Source organism: Dermacentor silvarum, chromosome 9, assembly GCF_013339745.2.
Source record: "Dermacentor silvarum isolate Dsil-2018 chromosome 9, BIME_Dsil_1.4, whole genome shotgun sequence".
NCBI lineage: Eukaryota > Metazoa > Arthropoda > Arachnida > Ixodida > Ixodidae > Dermacentor > Dermacentor silvarum.
Genome location: NC_051162.1, coordinates 161,828,332 through 161,836,200, shown reverse-complemented (window position 1 = coordinate 161,836,200; position 7,869 = coordinate 161,828,332).

Genomic DNA, 7,869 nt, shown 5'->3' with positions numbered 1-7,869 from the left:
AGATAGATAGATAGATAGATAGATAGATAGATAGATAGATAGATAGATAGATAGATAGATAGATAGATAGATAGATAGATAGATACTGTCAAAGGAGCAAATGCTTCGCATTTAAAAGGAAGGCTAAACCGAGCAAAGAGTTTTGAATATTTCTAGTGCTACGAGGCACTGCAGTAATGAACGAGGATGACAGGGCTGACGAAGACGTCGATCGCCGATAGTCGCGCGCACGGGCTTCATTTTGTATGCCTGTCTTCTGCCCGTTGTATATATGTTGTAAATATATTGCTAAGCGTCTTTTCTCCCGGTAACATTGTGGTGGAGGTGCGGGACCTTCATCTCCCACCCGTTCCTACTGCATCCGACAATGCTGTGTGCATCATCCACCACGAGATTGAAGCTGCCTTCTCAGTTCCCCTTCAGGTACGTACCCCGGACGAGTCCCATGCATCCATTTCCCTTATCCAGGCCGTTCGTGCATCAAGAACTAGCAAACGCTGGATAACTGCCGCTTTGCCCAGTCAACGAACCCGACTACCGCCCACCTGCAGAACCTGAGCTATCCAGAAGCATATACGTTCGCCCTCGTTATCAGAAGTTCCGCGGAATGGCACACTTCCGATGACAGGCCCATCTGCTTCTGTCGTGGACGCGTTGGACACATTTCCCGCCATTGTCGCAGTGCTTGGAACTTGCAGCCTTGGCCGAGCTATTCAAACATCCGATGTGCAGGTGGTAGTTCCCGAGTGCCGGCACACAATGAAGAAGACAGCGCTCCGTCATCATAGCCAGCCCGATCCAACCACTCCCCTTCGCCATCCCGACACCTGCCCCGCTCACCACTGCATCGTGGCTCTCCCTCCTATTATACTTCCGTCGCTCATCGGAAAACTGACTGGCGCAGCTCCGAGAAGTGAGGCCTGCCACTACGACCCGACCCGAAATTCCTCTGCTCACACTCCCTGGACATGCACAACCTCATCAAGGTAGACGTGAACGGTACACCTGTTATTGCACTCATTGACACCGGCACCCACATATCGGTCATGAATTCAAACCCCCGTACTCGTCTGAATAAAGTTCTTACCCCTGCTCCGATCGCTTTAGTCCGCATAGCCGATGGTGCGACTCCGGATGTTTCTGGGTTGTGTACCGCCCGTGTCACTGTTGCCGGATGCCACGCTTCAGTTTTGTTGTGCTTCTTGTATCAGTGCCCACATGCAATCATCCTAGGATTGATTTTCTCTCAGCACATTCGGATCTTATTCACTGCTCTGCTGGTGTAGTTCAGCTTGCCTTACCTCATACCGTTGGGCCTTCTGATTATGCGTCGAGTCGGCTGTGTCCCGCCGATTGCATTCGCCTACCTTCATTCATACATACATTCGCTTAAATTTATAAAGACATCCTGTATGTATGACAGGTACGAATCCGTGGACATTTCGGCTCGAGTGGACAGCTGTTACTTCGCAGCGACTTTTCGACTGGAGGCCTTACCGAATAGGTCACGGAGCTTTTGCTTAAATGTATCAGCTCCCAAGTTCGGCCTCGTGATTGCCGTAGCACAACTTCGCCGTTCCGCGGAGATAAAAGACCACATTGACCAGCATAAATGTCAGGTCCTTGTGATTGTGATCGCTCACCCGTTCGTATTGCGTCAGCCACTCGTCAACGTCGGTGTCATCGGACCCGTTGAACGTTCCAGGGATTTGAGGGTGGGCTAGCACAATCGGGGTCCGCGGTGCAGAAGCAAATTCCCGCTGGTCTGCCGTGGTCGCCGCACCGCAGTGCCGACCGCTTCGGAGCTCCGTCGTCTGGCGTGATTGAATACTCAGCACCTACACCAGTGGGTGACGGTGCGTCAAATAGAGTAAATCGAAACACGATTCGTAAAGAGAGACTATTTACAGAGATGGCCAAATTAGCCGAACACGCGCAACGTTCCGATTACCGTCGTCTTGTCTGTTAATCCAAGGAGGTGGTTCTTAACAATATTGTCACGACCTCGCAGGGGACGTGGAAGCCGGCGTACAGCACGTATACAAGCACTTTATCTGAGCAGCAAAACGCAACGTCGTTGTCGTCTCTGTTTTTCTACCCACGCGCTACTTCAGCGTCGTTTCCATGGCCGGGCACATACCCGCGGCGACGATATAGCATGTGGCATTTGCCCCTCCTTTGAAAGAAGCATCGTCCCGATGCGCCAAGCGCCCAAGAAAGTGCAGTGATGGTGCAAAAGTGAGGTCATGATGCAAAATATGGCTTCATACGAAGCACGTGCACAACCTCGGGCAGATGCTGCCGGCGTTTGGAGCAGTAAGGACTGTCGGGCACAACTTCATAATTCACGTCACTGATGCGGCGTAGAACTGTGTACGGCCCGAAGTATCTTCGCAGGAGCTTCTCAGATAGCCCCCGCCGACGAATAGGAGTCCAAACCCACACCTGGTCTCCGACGTTGTACGTGACGGGTCTGTGTCGAAGATTGTAGTGTCTGGCATCGTAGTTCTGTTGCTCTTGGATGCGCAAGCGTGCAAGCTGCCTTGCTTCCTCGGCGCGTTGCGTAAACTCCTCGGCACCAGTCTCGTGATCACCACACTCGTGTGGCAGCATCGCGTCCAACAGTGTTGTTACTTCCCGGCCATAGACGAGGCTGAAAGGTGTCACGCGTGTTGTCTCCTGGCGAGCCGTGTTGTACGCAAATGTAACATATGGTAAAATCTCGTCCCAGTTCTTGTGGTCGACGTCGATGTACATACTCATCATGTCTGCCAGAGTCTTATTCAAACGTTCTGTCAGCCCATTGGTTTGGGGGTGATAGGCGGTTGTCTTTCGGTGAGTTGTACCACTTAATCGCAACACGGTATCCAGAAGTGCGGCCGTGAAAGCAGAACCTCTGTCGGTAATGACCACTGCGGGAGCGCCATGCCTTAGGACGACGGCTTCAATGAAAAATCGGGCTGCTTCGGCTGCTGTTCCTCGCTGGAGAGCACCTGTTTCGGCGTATCGGGTAAGATAATCTGTGACGACGATTATCCATCTATTGCCGGCAGAAGACACTTGGAAATGGACCTAAAAGGTCCATGCCAACTTGTGCGAACGGCGCTTGCGGTATCTGAACAGAATGCAGCAGTCCAGCAGGCTTGACGGGTGGGGTTTTGCGGCGCTGGCAATCCAGGCATGTCTGGACATAACGTTTCACGACTGGCGCAAGTCTCGGCCAGTAATACTTTAGCCTAATTCTGGATAATGTGCGGGAGTAGCCCAAGTGACCAGCGGTCGGCTCGTTGTGACAGGCGTGTAAGACTTCGTTCCGTAGAGATGCGGGAACGACAAGTAGGTAGCTGCTGCCACTGGGTGAAAAGTTCTTTTATTGCGATAGCAATTATATGGACACTCAAAAGCAGATTTCTGCCGTCGGCGTCGCCGTCGCCGTCGCCGTCGCCGTGAGGTTCCGTATGACGTCATTTGGAGAAGAAATCGTCGCCGCGCGCCGAACGCTGTATGTGCGAGTGAAAGGGCGCGGGGGGCGCGTCTTTCACGGGGAGTGAACGCACGGCGGAGAACAAACGCGCGTTCTGCGCCGTGCTCGCTTAAGGGCTGCAGAAGTAGGCGTCTCTGTTCTCCTTCACAATCACCATGTATGTAGAGCAAACGCGCCTTCTTCCAACGAGCGAGAGGCCGTGGGGGAGGGGGAGGGAAGGGAGGCGACGTTTAGCTGCGGCACGCAGTGCCTATTTTATTGCGATAGCAATTATATGGACACTCAAAAGCAGATTTCTGCCGTCGGCGTCGCCGTCGCCGTCGGCGTCGCCGTCGCCGTCGCCGTCGCCGTCGCCGTCGCCGTGAGGTTCCGTATGACGTCATTTGGAGATGAAATCGTCGCCGCGCGCCGAACGCTGTATGTGCGAGTGAAAGGGCGCGAGGGGCGCGTCTTTCACGGGGAGTGAACGCACGGCGGAGAACAAACGCGCGTTCTGCGCCGTGCTCGCTTAAGGGCTGCAGAAGTAGGCGTCTCTTTTCTCCTTTACAATCACCATATATGTAGAGCAAACGCGCCTTCTTCGGACGCGCGAGAGGCCGTGGGGGAGGGGGAGGGAAGGGAGGCGACGTTTAGCTGCGGCACCAAGTGCCTATTTATATCAGAGGCTCCAGCAACAGTCACCAACGCCGCACGCATTTTGAGCTAACGCGGGCAAAACGCCGATGGCGTCGACAACAGTTCTGCGTGTTGTTGCTACCAAAGCCGCTCACCTTACTTCGTATGACATTGCTGTGTTGCTATCGCATTCATTGCTTCGCCCTTAGGGCGAAACTGTGACATTTTTTGTAGAGAACGTCGTGACGCAAGCAAAATGAAGGCAGCGCTCTGGCGAATAACCTCGGCACGCAGCTTGTTTTTCCCTCTAAGTAATCAATAAGAGGTACCAGTTCTGTGTCCTCGCGTTGCAGGCGTGAAACGGCGACAGCGTCTACCATGCCTAGAAAAGCCGCGTCGTCATCGTCGTGCAATGCAGTCTCCACAGGCGACCGAGACAGGCAGTCGGCGTCGGCGTGCCGCTTCCCCGATTTGTAGACAACAGTGAAGTCGAACTCCTGGAGCCGAAGGCTCCAGCGTGCTAGCCGACCAGCTGGATCTTTTAAATTAGTCAGCCAGCAAAGTGCATGGTGATCACTGACGACGGTGAAACAGCGACCGTATAGGTATGGGCGAAATTTCAGGATGGCCCAGACTACCGCGAGGCACTCTTTTTCTGTAGTGGAGTAGTTAGTCTCCGTTCTGGATAGGGTCCTGCTGGCGTAAGCAAGCCCTCTTTCGGTGCCGTCCTGCCGCTGAAGAAGCACTGCGCCAAGGCCGACATTGCTAGCATCGGTATGAAGAATCGTCGGGGCGTCTTCGTCAAAGTGTGCGAGCACAGGAGGCGTCTGCAGCCGCTGCCGTAGCTCGTGAAATGCCCGTTGCTGCTCTTCGCCCCACACGAAGAGCAGGTGTCCATCTTCGCGGGTGAGATGTGTTAATGGACACGCGATGCGTGAAAAGTCCGCAATAAACCGCCGGTAGTAGGCGCAAAGGCCCAGAAAACGTCGCACGGCCTTTTTATCTGATGGCGTCGGGAAATTAGCGACGGCAGCGATTTTATCAGGGTCAGGTCGAACACCTTCATGACTAACCACGTGACCGAGGAATTGAAGTTCCTCAAAACCAAAATGGCACTTTTCCGGTTTCAATGTTAGGCCTGCTGAGCGTATTGCCTCAAAGACCGTCTTCAGTCTACGTAAGTGTTCGTCGAACGTGGCGGAGAAAACAATCACGTCGTCGAGGTACACTAGGCAGGTTTGCCATTTGAGGCCTGAGAGTACCGTGTCCATGAGTCGTTGAAACGTTGCTGGCGCAGAACACAAACCGAAGGGAAGCACCTGAAATTCATAAAGTCCATCGGGTATCACAAAAGCGGTCTTTTCACGGTCTCTCTCGTCAACTTCAATTTGCCAGTAGCCGCTTTTCAAGTCCATCGACGAAAAGTAACGTGCGTTTCGTAGCCGGTCCAGTGAATCATCGATACGCGGTAGCGGATCAACGTCTTTCTTTGTGATCTGGTTAAGTTTTCGATAGTTGACGCAGAAGCGCAGACTACCGTCCTTCTTTTTCACCAATACGACAGGCGATGCCCAAGGACTCTTAGATGGCCGAATAACTCCATCCTCAAGCATCCTCTTCACTTGTTTTTGTATTGCCTCCCGCTCTTTCGGTGCTACACGATAAGGATTCTGCCGGATGGGTCTTGCGTCGTCTTCAGTAATAATACGGTGCTTGGTGAGCGGCGTCTGGCTAACTCTTGACGTAGATGAGAAGCAGCTGTTAAACTCATTGATGAGCTCAAGAAGGCTGTTGCGTTCAATGGGCGATAAAGTTTGACTGACATCAACCACAGGTGCAGGCATAGGCGCTGGTGGACACCGCGTGCTGCACTGTGAGGCAGTCTTGTATTGGGGCAATTTCGTCGAAGTAAGCAACAGCAGTGCCTTTAACAATCTGTCGACGTTCCCTGCTAAAATTCGTCAGCAGGAGTTCAGCATGTCCGTCGAGTAGATTGATTACGGCCCTGGCGACGGAAACGCCCTGACTCAGTACTAGTGCGTTGATGTGTTCAGCTACGCCAGGCCCGGTGTGCAAGTTATCGCAGATGACAGGCACGAGGGAACAACTTCGCGGCGGAAGAGTGACGTCGTCGTCGGCAATACGTAAACGCGGTCGCTGGTCATCCGCGGTGTCGACGTCTTCGGAGCTCGTAGAAAATATCACCATGTGGTCGCGGACATTAATAACTGCACCGTACTCCCTCAAGAAATCCATTCCCAAAATAAGTTCCTTACAGCACTCAAAGAGAATGACGAGGGTGGCAACGAAGGCTGAACCGGCGATTATGATTCGGGCTGTGCACTTTCCAATCGGCGTCATCAACTAGCCCCCGGCAGTTCTGATGTTGGGCCCGGTCCACGGCGTCTTCACTTTTCTTAGTCTGTCGGCTAGCTTTAGACTCATTATCGAAAAATGCGAACCAGTGTCAACGAGAGCGGCCACTTGGTGGCCGTCAATGGTAACGACAAGATCGGCGCTGACGGCGTCTGGTACATGTGGTGTGGTTGGAATCGTCGGAGTCGTAGAGTCGTCGATCGTCGGTGATGGGGGCTCTTGGGAAGCTGGACGGTTTGCAACCTCACCCCCGGAGGTCGCTGCCTCTAGTTTCCCCGGCGCGGGCTAGGAGACCTGCCCCTAGAGGCGTCAGGAAAATCGCGACGGCTTGGTTGGGTGTAACGAGCCGGTGATGGGGAACGCGATCGAGGCGTCGTTGAACCTTCCGGTCGAAAGTTTGGATTGTCGTCGCATGTACGTGGAGCGTCAAACCGAGGGTAACTATAGTTGGCGGGAAATCTGGGAAACCCAGCTGCGCGGTAGTGGCAAGCTCGATAAACATGTCCTGCTTCACCGCAATGAAAGCATAGTGGCCGGCGGTCAGCGGTGCGCCACAAATCGGTTTTTCGTAGCGGATAGCCGGCAGGGAATTCTCCGTAAGACCGCGGCGCAGCGATCGGCTGTCGGCGATACGGTATTGCTGGCGGCGGCTGTGACTGTCGAAGATAGGGCGTCGGGGATGGCGGCGGTGGCTGCGTCGGAGTGGTCGACGGTGTCAGCAGCATCGAAGTGGCGGGAGGTGGACGACAAAGAGCTTCCGCGTATGTGCATCGTCGCGGCGCCGCTTGCCAGTCGGGCGAAGAAAAGGCCTGTCGAACTTCCTCCCGGACGACATCAGCGACAGAAGCCACCGCTGCTGCCATGGGAGCAATTCCGAGCTGCCGGATCTCCTCTCGCACAATCTCTCGGATAACTTCACGCAGAGATGTGCCGCCGCCCTCAGGTATCAGTGAAGCATTTGTTGGCGAGTTCGTGCGATCGTATTGGCGGTACCGCTGCTGCAGTGCCCGTTCGATAGCGGTAGCCTCCTTGGTAAATTCGGCCACTGTCGTCGGTGGATTCCTCACGAGTCCGGCAAACAGCTGCTCCTTCACTCCCCGCAAGAGATAGCGCAACTTCTTTTCTTCGGCCATCTCAGGATCTGCTCTGTGGAAAAGGCGGGCCATATCTTCTGCAAACATGGCAACGCTCTCATTTGGCTTCTGAACACGGGATTCAAGAAGGCGCTGCGCATTGTCTTTTCTGTCGCTGCTAGTGAATGTGTCTAGCAGCTGGGTGCGGAAGGCATCCCATGTGGTCAGGCTCCTCTCCCGGTTCACAAACCATGTCCGCGCACTGTCTCGAAGAGCAAAATAGACATAAGACAGCTTTTGCCGGGAGCCCCATTCATTATG